Here is a 10,023-nt window from a genome sequence, read left to right as displayed (position 1 = left end):
AAAAATCTCAAACTATAATGTATGAATCTAGAGTATATCAAATTCTTTATGAAGTATGTAGACAAATTTTCCCTCTTCCCTCATTTCATTTTTTATCTAATTAGAGTATTTTTTTTAGTAATTGATTAAAAAATATGAAATGAAAAAAATATAGAAGATGGAAATGCATACGATATTCTAAAATATCAAATACATAGAGACAAAAGGAAATTTCAGTATTATAGTTGCACTTTTGTTTTATCATTTTTCCAGTTATCTTAGTGCTCAATGATTGATAAATAAATATGAAAATATGATCAAGAAAAATAATACAATTTGAAATTACAAACAATATTTTAAATATCAAATGCCTAGGAATTTATAATATTATAAATTGTGATTTCTTTCATAAAATGTAATAGAATTATTTTTATTTTATGGTTGTAGCAATTGTTTAGTGTGGATTAATCAATTGATATGTGTCATGAATGCAATTTATAATTATTAATAATGTGTGATTAATGCAATTTATAATTATTAATAAAAAAAATTAATTTTAGTGTCTCAAATACTTATGGTAGCATTTTTATAAATTTTATCTTTCGCTTTGTTATTATTTATCTTATTATCAATACATATTTTACCCTCTAAAAAGGTCAGTCATTTCACATAACTTCTATATCATGGTGGAACAAAATATTTATGTATTCATCATTATAATACAAAAATGCCACTACATATTTTAGTGGTGAAGAAATTATATACAAAACATTCCATGATAACACATTCTTTTCTTATAAATAAACACATTATATTATATTATATTTGAAACACAATATACATAATTACAACGAAACTAAAGAAGCCTCAAAATTAGTTTTCATAAGGGAAAAAAATTATTTTCAGAGTACTGAAAGATAAGCCCAAAAGGTTTTTCTGTAAGAGCGCACAAAAATATATTAATCTAACCTACTTATAGCAAAACCAAGCCATGCTAAACCATATAGAAGGAAGGTTATAGATTGAAGGGAAAAGTAAACAGGCACACGTTGAAATTTGACTCGGCATGACATAATGATATATTGTGGAGAATTGTATCTAAATAAAAATTATGACTAAAAAACCTAGAGTTAATATTGAGCATTCGTAGTAGTAGTAGCTTCCTTGGCTAAGTGAACCATGATAGGGGTGTTCTTCAATGCACCTATTAGAGTAGATGATACCCCGTCATTTTTATGGATTAACTAAGAGAAATAAATTATTAGAAGCTAATTATATTTCTTTAAATTAACAATTATTTTTTAATTTTATTAGTTATCATTTTTTTGGATCTAATTGCATTAAGTAAATCATTCATCTATGACCATTTCTATGAAAGGTAGTCTTAATGATTCAAATCCTTTATGATAAGAACATGTGCTATAATGGTCTTTCTTTTCTAAAACAACTTAATTGACCACAAAAAAATTTGTATTCCATGTATAATTGTAACCAACATCAACAATGTATGTATCCACCATCTAATTGACCCAAAAACCATCTCATCATAATTGTATGCACCATCAACCTTAGCATCCTCATCTATAGTTTTGAGGGCTTCTTGGGTACAAGTCAAGGTCAAATCATTAAAAGTTTCAATATAATCTACAACGTCACTCTCCATCCTCATCTAGTGGTGATGGTAATACAAGGGCTTTCTTGCCATACTAACACATTAATTTCACTTTTCTTTGCTTATTGTGTATTGTCATATTAGCGAGGAAAAAGAATTTGCATTCCTTACCAAGATATGAAAAATGTTATGATGCAGGAGCATCTTGACCGGGCCAGCAATGTGACAGGGTGGTCACATGTTGTGGCTAAATGCAAGACTTGAGGAAGACGTAGTTGTTAAATTTGTGTTAATTTCAATAAGGGCAAGTAGTTAAAAGTGGTCTAGTTTAGTTAAATGAAGATAAAGAATGAATTATAACTGTATAACTAATTCCTTCATGTGTGGGAAGAAGTAGTTAGGTATGACTGATGTATAACTTCTTCTTGGGTAGAATAGAATAGAGAGAGGAGAGGTGAGGCTTGGACAGCCAAAAGTTTGTAAGCCTCCGGGTAATTGGAAGGGCCATGACTGTTGAATATCTGGCCAAAGACAAAGTTTGTAAGTATTTTCATTGTTAATATGAAAAGTGTGTTTTTAGAACTACATTGGTTGATTTAGAAATTGTGTATTTAATTTCTGTAACTGGGGCTTGAATGGTAAACCTATGTGAACGAATGAGAGATCAAAGAGCGATGGATAAATTGTTAATTTAAACCTCTGTTTGCCAAATTGATGGAATTAAAAGGGCACAAAGTTGTTTTTAAGCTCTGTCTATTTTGAATAAGATTGATTCATATTTCATATTACTGAGCAGTGATATAATTCTTGTTTTGAAAAGTGAAAGTTCTCTGTACGAAGAGAGTTTTGCAATCGATGCTTGAATAGAGGTTAAATCTTTGTTGCTGGAGTAATGAAATTAAATGTAGTTGATTTATTATTGAAGAGAGAATTGATTTGAATTAACATCGATTCATGTTTTGAAGTGAATTAAATCTGCAATTGTGAAAAGGACGCAGATCGATCATCCTATGGGAGGACTGGATCGAATTGATATGTCAGCTTTGGAAGTCAATTTCAAGGTTGGCGCAGTTCAATTAAAGTGCAGAAGAACTTATTTAAAGATCGATGCAGAAGAAGAGCACTGAGTTGTAGCATACATGAGGAGTTACAGCATTAAAGGCAGAATGTTAATGGAATCGATTTATTATAGAATTTTGATTGAAAAATACGATATTAAAAGCCATATATGAATGTTGATTTGATTGAGAGTTAGATATATGATTTTGTTGTGCGATGGTTTTATAACCATAATGAGGGATTTAAAAAGAAGCTTTCGCATATGATAATGATGAGATTGCAAGACTTCGAGTCATAAATGGGATTTTGAATATGGAGATGCATTTTATATATGCATGAGATGGGAAAGATTCTGGGTTTTGCAGGGTAGACCTGCATCAAGTGGTATCAGAGCAGGAATAGCTCTGTGTGAAGAATCAAGTTTTTTTTTTTTTTAATTGAGTTAATTGCATGTGATGAATGAATGTCAGATTTTGAAACTAATGAAGATTGCAGCACAGGGACGCAGTGCAGTTGAGGAAGGAAGCAAGATCAACCGGATCTTGAAGGTGAGCTGACAAAGTATTATTTAACTCTAGTTTGAAGGTTATGCTTGAATAATTTGGTTTACAGGCATAGTGAAGAAAGTCTCAGCGGGAAGAAGCAGATCACAGCTGTAGAGCAGTGATAGAGGAGTCCAACAAAGGATTCTAAGTGAATGTGGCAGAACCTGAAGATTCAACAGAGGTTGAATAAAGTTGCAGATGAGTGAAGCCTGAAGGAGCAGTGGAGAAATGCTCGAAAGGTTCCAGTAGAGGACCGGGTGATTACCAAAAGACCAGATCCGGAGGAAGGGATTGGTGAGGTAAGTGGCAGCAGAAGAGTTTGCTGTTGCAGAGGCTTGGTGCAACTCATGGGTGAGAAACTCATGGTGAAGGAGATGACTATTGAAAGTCATAAAGGAGAGAGCAGAGGTTTAGAAAGAGGCCATAGTAGAAAGGGGGAGAAAGAAAATGCCAAGGCAAATGGCATAAGACAGCAGTTGACTGATGAAGAGTATGAGAGAGAGAAAGCTGAGATAGCAGTTCATCTTGAGTTATTGATGGAATTGCTACAGGAAAATATGAAGGACCAGAGAGTGGGTTGGATCATGAGGAAGAGAGTGAAGTGGTAGAGGCTACAACAGAAAAGAGATCAACAGATAAACATGCAGTTAAGAGAAGAGTTGAGGAAGCTCGAACAGATGATTAGTATACAATTGAGACATGAAAAAATCAGAGCAGTTGAGTTGAAAGTGGAGGTTTCCATTGGTGAAACAGAGGAGGAGATCATTGATGATTTCTTGGGTTATTGGGAAGATCCAAATCAACTGGATGATGTAAAAGCTTGTGTTTTTATAGCTGACAATTGTGATGTGATTACAGGTTTTACTGAGGAGGATGCGCAATCTTGTGAAGCTGTCACAAGTATGGGGAATAATCTTTCAGGAGATAAATACTCGGAAGAAGAAAGCAGCGATGCGTTTGTACTTAAAGCTATAGTAGTAGAGAGAGGAGCTCAAGAAGAGAGGATGAAGACAAAGATAACGGAAGATGCCGCAGGAAAATTTGTTCAGAGGAAAATGCTTGAAGAAGCAAGAGAAGTAGATGAAGCAGATGAAGTTATCTGCAAGCCAGAGGAAGGAATATCTCTGGATGATGATGAGGAAGTGGTGAGATCGTATGAAGGTCTCAAAAGTCTAGAAGAGAACTTGCATCAGCATACTGAAATGTTGACAGGAAGACTAGAAGGAAATTCAGAGAAACAAGTGACAGAAGGTAAAACTGATGGGAAAGACGCTTTTTGTTGCATACGCCCTTGTCAGCAATCTTGGCTACGCTATTTCCACTCAAAGGAAGTTCAGGTATGCAAGAAGGCCAGATGAGCGTCAGGAAGAGCGTTTTATCAGTAGAAAAGAATTCGTTAATTCAAGATGTAACAGCTAAAAAATATTCTGTAGAGGATGTGCAACTTTCCAAGAGCAGCCTGAGAGAGACAGAAGAGGTCCAAGAGGGTTTAAATGACGTGGAAGTATCAGTTCGACAGGCGGGAGAAGACAAATCATCGTTTAATATTCCATTTGTTGGTCAACGGAAACCTGGCGGAAATGCCATCAAAGGTAGGGATCAACCCTGTTCTGCTCCCGTGGTTTGGGATGCATATCAGGTCGGTTCCCTTGAAAAGTTAGCAGGCGGAGACATAAAATCAATTGGAGGAAGGGTTAAGTTGCCGACATCTTGTCTTCACGGTGATAGAGGGTTGCCCATAGTTGGTAGCGACATTTCTTGGCAGGGAGCATGTGGTCTTGGCTATTGTTCCTCTCCGCCCAATGGCTCCTCAACATTATTTTCCAGCGATTCAGTGTCACCCACGTGGAATGTAGTTGATAGTCTTGGGAGCGAAAACTGCATAGAAGACGGGAGCCCAAAAATATTAATGAAAGCAACATATAAAGGTGAAAAGGGACAACCAATGAAGATTGTCAAGGAAGTTCATGAAAAAGAGACCATGATTTCTGAAAACTTAGCAGAAGATCATCATGCTGTCATGATGATAGGCATGATTGAGTCAGCCGTGGGAGATGTTGAGTTGATCAACCTAAAAAACGTACCTCAAGGAAGACGACATGAAGCAGAAATTCACCTAGCAAAAGGTGAAGAAAAGGAAGAAGAGCTGACAGTGACAAAAAGTCAACAACAGGACCAAGGAGAAAAAAAAAGCAGCGCTCATCAAGAAGCTAATGTATGGGAGAAGGAGCTAGAGTTACTGGAGAAATGGCTAAAAGCACCAGTACCTAATGAAGACTGCAAGAGGTTTGCAGTAAAAGAAGCAGAAGTAGGGGAGGAAGTTCACAATTGTGAACCAGGGCAAGGAAGCCTTATTAGAATAGATGATGCAGGGGAAAAACTTGAAAACTCTTTGGAGTTAAATCAACACACTGAAGTGTTGATGAAAGAAGAAGGTCCAGAACCACCAATTGGAATACTGTTGAAAGGAGACACACAGTCTGAATGTGTGAAATAGAGGAAGATGCAGCTGGACAACAGCAACCAGCTAAAGCAGGAAGGGAGAGTTAATGAAGAAGACCAGCAAGAAGATCGACTGGAAACAAAGATTGAGAACATAAAGGAACTGATGTTGAAGCAGACCAGAAGGCAAAGGCTGGCAGCATCAGAAAAAGTGATCAGCGAAGTACAAAAAAATTTACAGCAGGGTAAGAGAATTTGTCCAAATGATCCTGATGCCACCAAAAAGCTTGAAGAGACCGAAACGGCAGTCAAAAAAATTAGATATATTGAGACCATCTCAGTGAATGATCTTGTGAATCATTCTGTTGTTGAACCCAATGATTTTCATTCAATAAAGGTGGAGGGACAGCATGGAATAGAAGGAGAAAATATAACATTGGAATTTATAAAGAAAGTGATGGATGACTTCAAGAATCAGGAAAATATGCACGGAAGGTGTGCATCTCAAATATTATTGCAAGTAAAAGATTTGCTGGAGGCAATGCCATCGCTGGTTGACATCAACATTCTGAATGGAAAGCGATTCACTGTTTGTGATGACATCCATGGTCAGTATTATGACCTTTTTAACATCTTTGAGGTTAGTAGGCTTCCTACGGAGGACAATCCTTATCTTTTTAATGGTGATTTTGTTGATCGGGGATCATTTTCAGTTGAAGTCGTACTTGAGCTATTCGTATTCAAGTATATGTGTCCAACTGAACTCTGTCTTGCAGGAGGAAATCATGGAAGCAGGAGTAAGAACCAGATTTATAGTTTTGAGGGTGAAGTCAAGTCCAACTACAATGAAAGTATGGTTGAGCTTTTCACTGAAGCGTTTTGTTGTTTGCTTTTGGCTCAAGTCCTCAATGACAAGATTTTTGTTATCCGTAATAGTCTTTTTAGCGTTGATGGTATAAGGCTAGATGATATCAAGAAATTGTTCGATTCCACAATCCCCCTGAAGAGGGTTTGATGTGTGCAATACTTTGTAGCGATCCACAGCTCCATAAAGGGCATGGACCCAACAAACAGGTTGGTTTGTCTTTTGGAGAAGATGTGACCAAAAGATTTCTGCAAGAAAACAATCTTGCACAGGTGGCCAAGACTCATGAAGTTAAAGAAGAAGATTATGAGATTGAACACGATGGAAAACTTATTTCAGCTCCAAACTATTATGACTAGAGAGGGAAGATGAAGCAGGAAGCAGCTGAAATGCAGCCTAAACGGTGGAGCAGAGCATATGGACAACTCCAAGACAAAGTTTGGGATCCAGGAGGAATTTTATTTCCCTTCGTTCCTTTTTGAAAGCACATCATCGGGAGATCATGAATGTTTTCAAGCATGAGTGTCTGATGCATGAGCATCTAGACCGGGCCAGCAATGTGACAGGGTGGTCACATGTGGTGGCTAAATGCAAGACTTGAGGAAGACGTAGTTGTTAAATTTGTGTTAATTTCAATAAGGGCAAGTAGTTCAAAGTGGTATGGTTTAGTTAAATGAAGATAAAGAGTGAATTATAACTATATAACTAATTCCTTCATGTGTGGGAAGAAGTAATTAGGTATGACTGATGTATAACTTCTTCTTGGGTAGAATAGAATAGAGAGAGGAGAGGTGAGGCTTGGACAGCCAAAATTTTGTAAGCCTCTGGGTAATTGGAAGGGCCATGACTGTTGAATATCTGGCCAAAGACAAAGTTTGTAAGTATTTTCATTGTTAATATGAAAAGTGTGTTTTTAGAACTACATTGGTTGATTTAGAAATTGTGTATTTAATTTCTGTAACTAGGGCTTGAATGGTAAACCTATGTGAACGAATGAGAGATCAAAGAGCGATGGATAAATTGTTAATTTAAACCTCTGTTTGCCGAATTGATGGAATTAAAAGGGCGCAGAGTTGTTTTTAAGCTCTGTCTATTTTGAATAAGATCGATTCATATTTCATATTACTGAGTAGTGATATAATTCTGGTTTTGAAAAGTGCAAGTTCTCTGTAGGAAGAGAGTTTTGCAATCGATGCTTGAATAGAGGTTAAATCTCTGTTGTTGGAGTAATGAAATTGAATGTAGTTGATTTATTATTGAAGAGAGAATCGATTTGAATTAACATCGATTCATGTTTTGAAGTGAATTAAATCTGCAATTGTGAAAAGGACGCAGATCGATCATCCTATAGGAGGACTGGATCGAATTGATATGTCGGCTTTGGAAGTCGATTTCAAGGTTGGCACAGTTCAATTGAAATGCAAAAGAACTTATTTAAAGATAGATGTAGAGGAAGAGCACTGAGTTGTAGCATACATGAGGAGTTACAACATTAAAGGCATAATGCTAATGGAATTGATTTATTATAGAATTTTGATTGAAAAATACGATATTAAAAGCCATATATGAATGTTGATTTGATTGAGAGTTAGATATATGATTTTGTTGTGCAATGGTTTTATAACCATAATGAGGGATTTAAAAAGAAGCTTCCGCATATGATAATGATGAGATTGCCAGACTTCGAGTCATAAATGGGATTTTGAATATAGAGATGCATTTTATATATGCATGAGATGGGAAAGCTTCTGGGTTTTGCAGGGTAGACCTGCATCATGTTACAAAATGTATTATATAATTTTTATTTTGTCAGGCCAGGTTAACTCCAGATATACTGAGCGTAAGAGACAACTCATTGATTTTTTCATTAGACAATTATTTATTTATACATATACACAACGGATCAATTCATCTTCTAGATGACTGTCCAGCTTCACCTCATCCGTTTCGGATTAGGTGTCAACATTCCCCCCCTTAATCTGAAGGGATGTTGGTGAGTCCAAGCATCGTTCTGAATCTTTCAAGCTTTTCTCTTCCAAGCGCTTTGGTGAAGATGTCTGCAATTTGCTCGTTTGTGGAACAATGACGGAGATGGATTGTTTTGGCCTCAACATGATGTCGGATCAGATGATATTTAGTATTGATGTGCTTAGTACGATCATGGAACTTTGGGTTCTTGGCCAATTTTATTGCAGAGGTGTTATCAATCATGAGTGGAGTTGATTGTATTTGTTTTACCTGCAAATCTTCAAGAATTTTCCTGAGCCACACAACTTCTTTCGTTGCTTCAGCTGCTGCCACATATTCTGCTTCTGTTGTGGAATCTGCTGGTACTGATTGTTTGCGTGATCTCCAGGAGACAGCTCCCAATCCAAGACTCATAGCATATCCTGAAGTAGATACCCCAGTTTCTTTGTCTCCATCGAAGCTGAATCAGATTATCCAATCAAGTTGAAGTCGTCCACCTGTGTATACTTGATTCCAAGGTCTTGAGTTCCCTTCAAGTACCTTAGAACTCTTTTTGCAGCAGACCAATGTCCCTCACAAGGCCTTTGCATAAACCTGGAGAGGATTCCAACAGCAAATGAAATGTCTGGTCTGGTAGTAGTGAGGTAGATGAGACTTCCTACAAGTTGTCTATACTTTGTTGCATCCTCAAATTCCTTTCCTTCAGTAGATGTGAGCTTCAAGTTTTGTTCCATTGGAGTAGAAAGGGGATTGCACTCTGTCATGCCAAATATGTATAACAAATCTCCAATGTATTTCTTTTGAGAAAGAAATATGGACTTTGGATGTTGGGTTACTTCAATGCCAAGATAGTAATGAACATAGCCCAAATCAGTCATTTCAAAAAAATTTCCTAATTCTTTCTTTATGGATGCAATATAGCTTTCATTGTTCCCTATCATTAAAAGATCATCTACATATACCACAAGATATACAACTTTTTTGCCAACTTTCTTGACAAATAAAGTTGCATCATCAAGATCAAAATGTTTGAAGTTGAGTTTCAGAAGATGCTCAGTTAGTTTTTCATACCAGGCTCGTGGTGCTTGTTTGAGGCCATACAAGGACTTCACAAGTTTGCATACTTTGTGTTCATGTCCTTTCATAGCAAATCCTTCAGGCTGGGACATAAAAACATTCTCTTTTAGATCTCCATTCAAGAATGCAGTTTTTACATCCATTTGATGGACTTTCCAACCGTTCTGAGCAGCTAGTGCAAAGAGTGTCCGGATGGTGGCCCATTTTGCTGTGGGAGCAAAAGTTTCCTCATAATCGACCCCTTCCTTCTGTGCAAAACCTTTTGCCACAAGCCTAGCTTTGTGCTTGTCAAGTGAGCCATCAGCTTTGTACTTGTTCTTGTAGACCCACTTGCAGCCAATTGGTTTGGTTCCAAATGGAGGATCAACCAGCTTCCAAGTGCCATTCTTTATGAGGGCATCATACTCCTTCTGCATCGCTTCTTTCCATTCATCATGAGAAGCAGCTTCTTTGAAGGAAGTTGGTTCAAAATCTAT

General features: G+C 36.7%; 1 pseudogene; it reads left to right on the top strand.

Moving 5' to 3' along the window:
- Positions 1-5,698: 5,698 nt before the first annotated feature.
- On the top strand, positions 5,699-6,652 carry LOC149241419 (serine/threonine-protein phosphatase 5 pseudogene; annotated as a pseudogene).
- The last annotated feature ends 3,371 nt before the right edge of the window (positions 6,653-10,023 follow it).

The sequence above is a fragment of the Pinus tabuliformis genome, chromosome 8, assembly GCF_031772625.1.
Source record: "Pinus tabuliformis cultivar Carrire ecotype Pingquan chromosome 8, CPIR1, whole genome shotgun sequence".
NCBI classification, from domain to species: Eukaryota; Viridiplantae; Streptophyta; class Pinopsida; order Pinales; family Pinaceae; genus Pinus; species Pinus tabuliformis.
The sequence above is the reverse complement of the archived record's forward strand: the minus strand, read 5'-3'. Positions and strand labels throughout refer to the sequence as shown.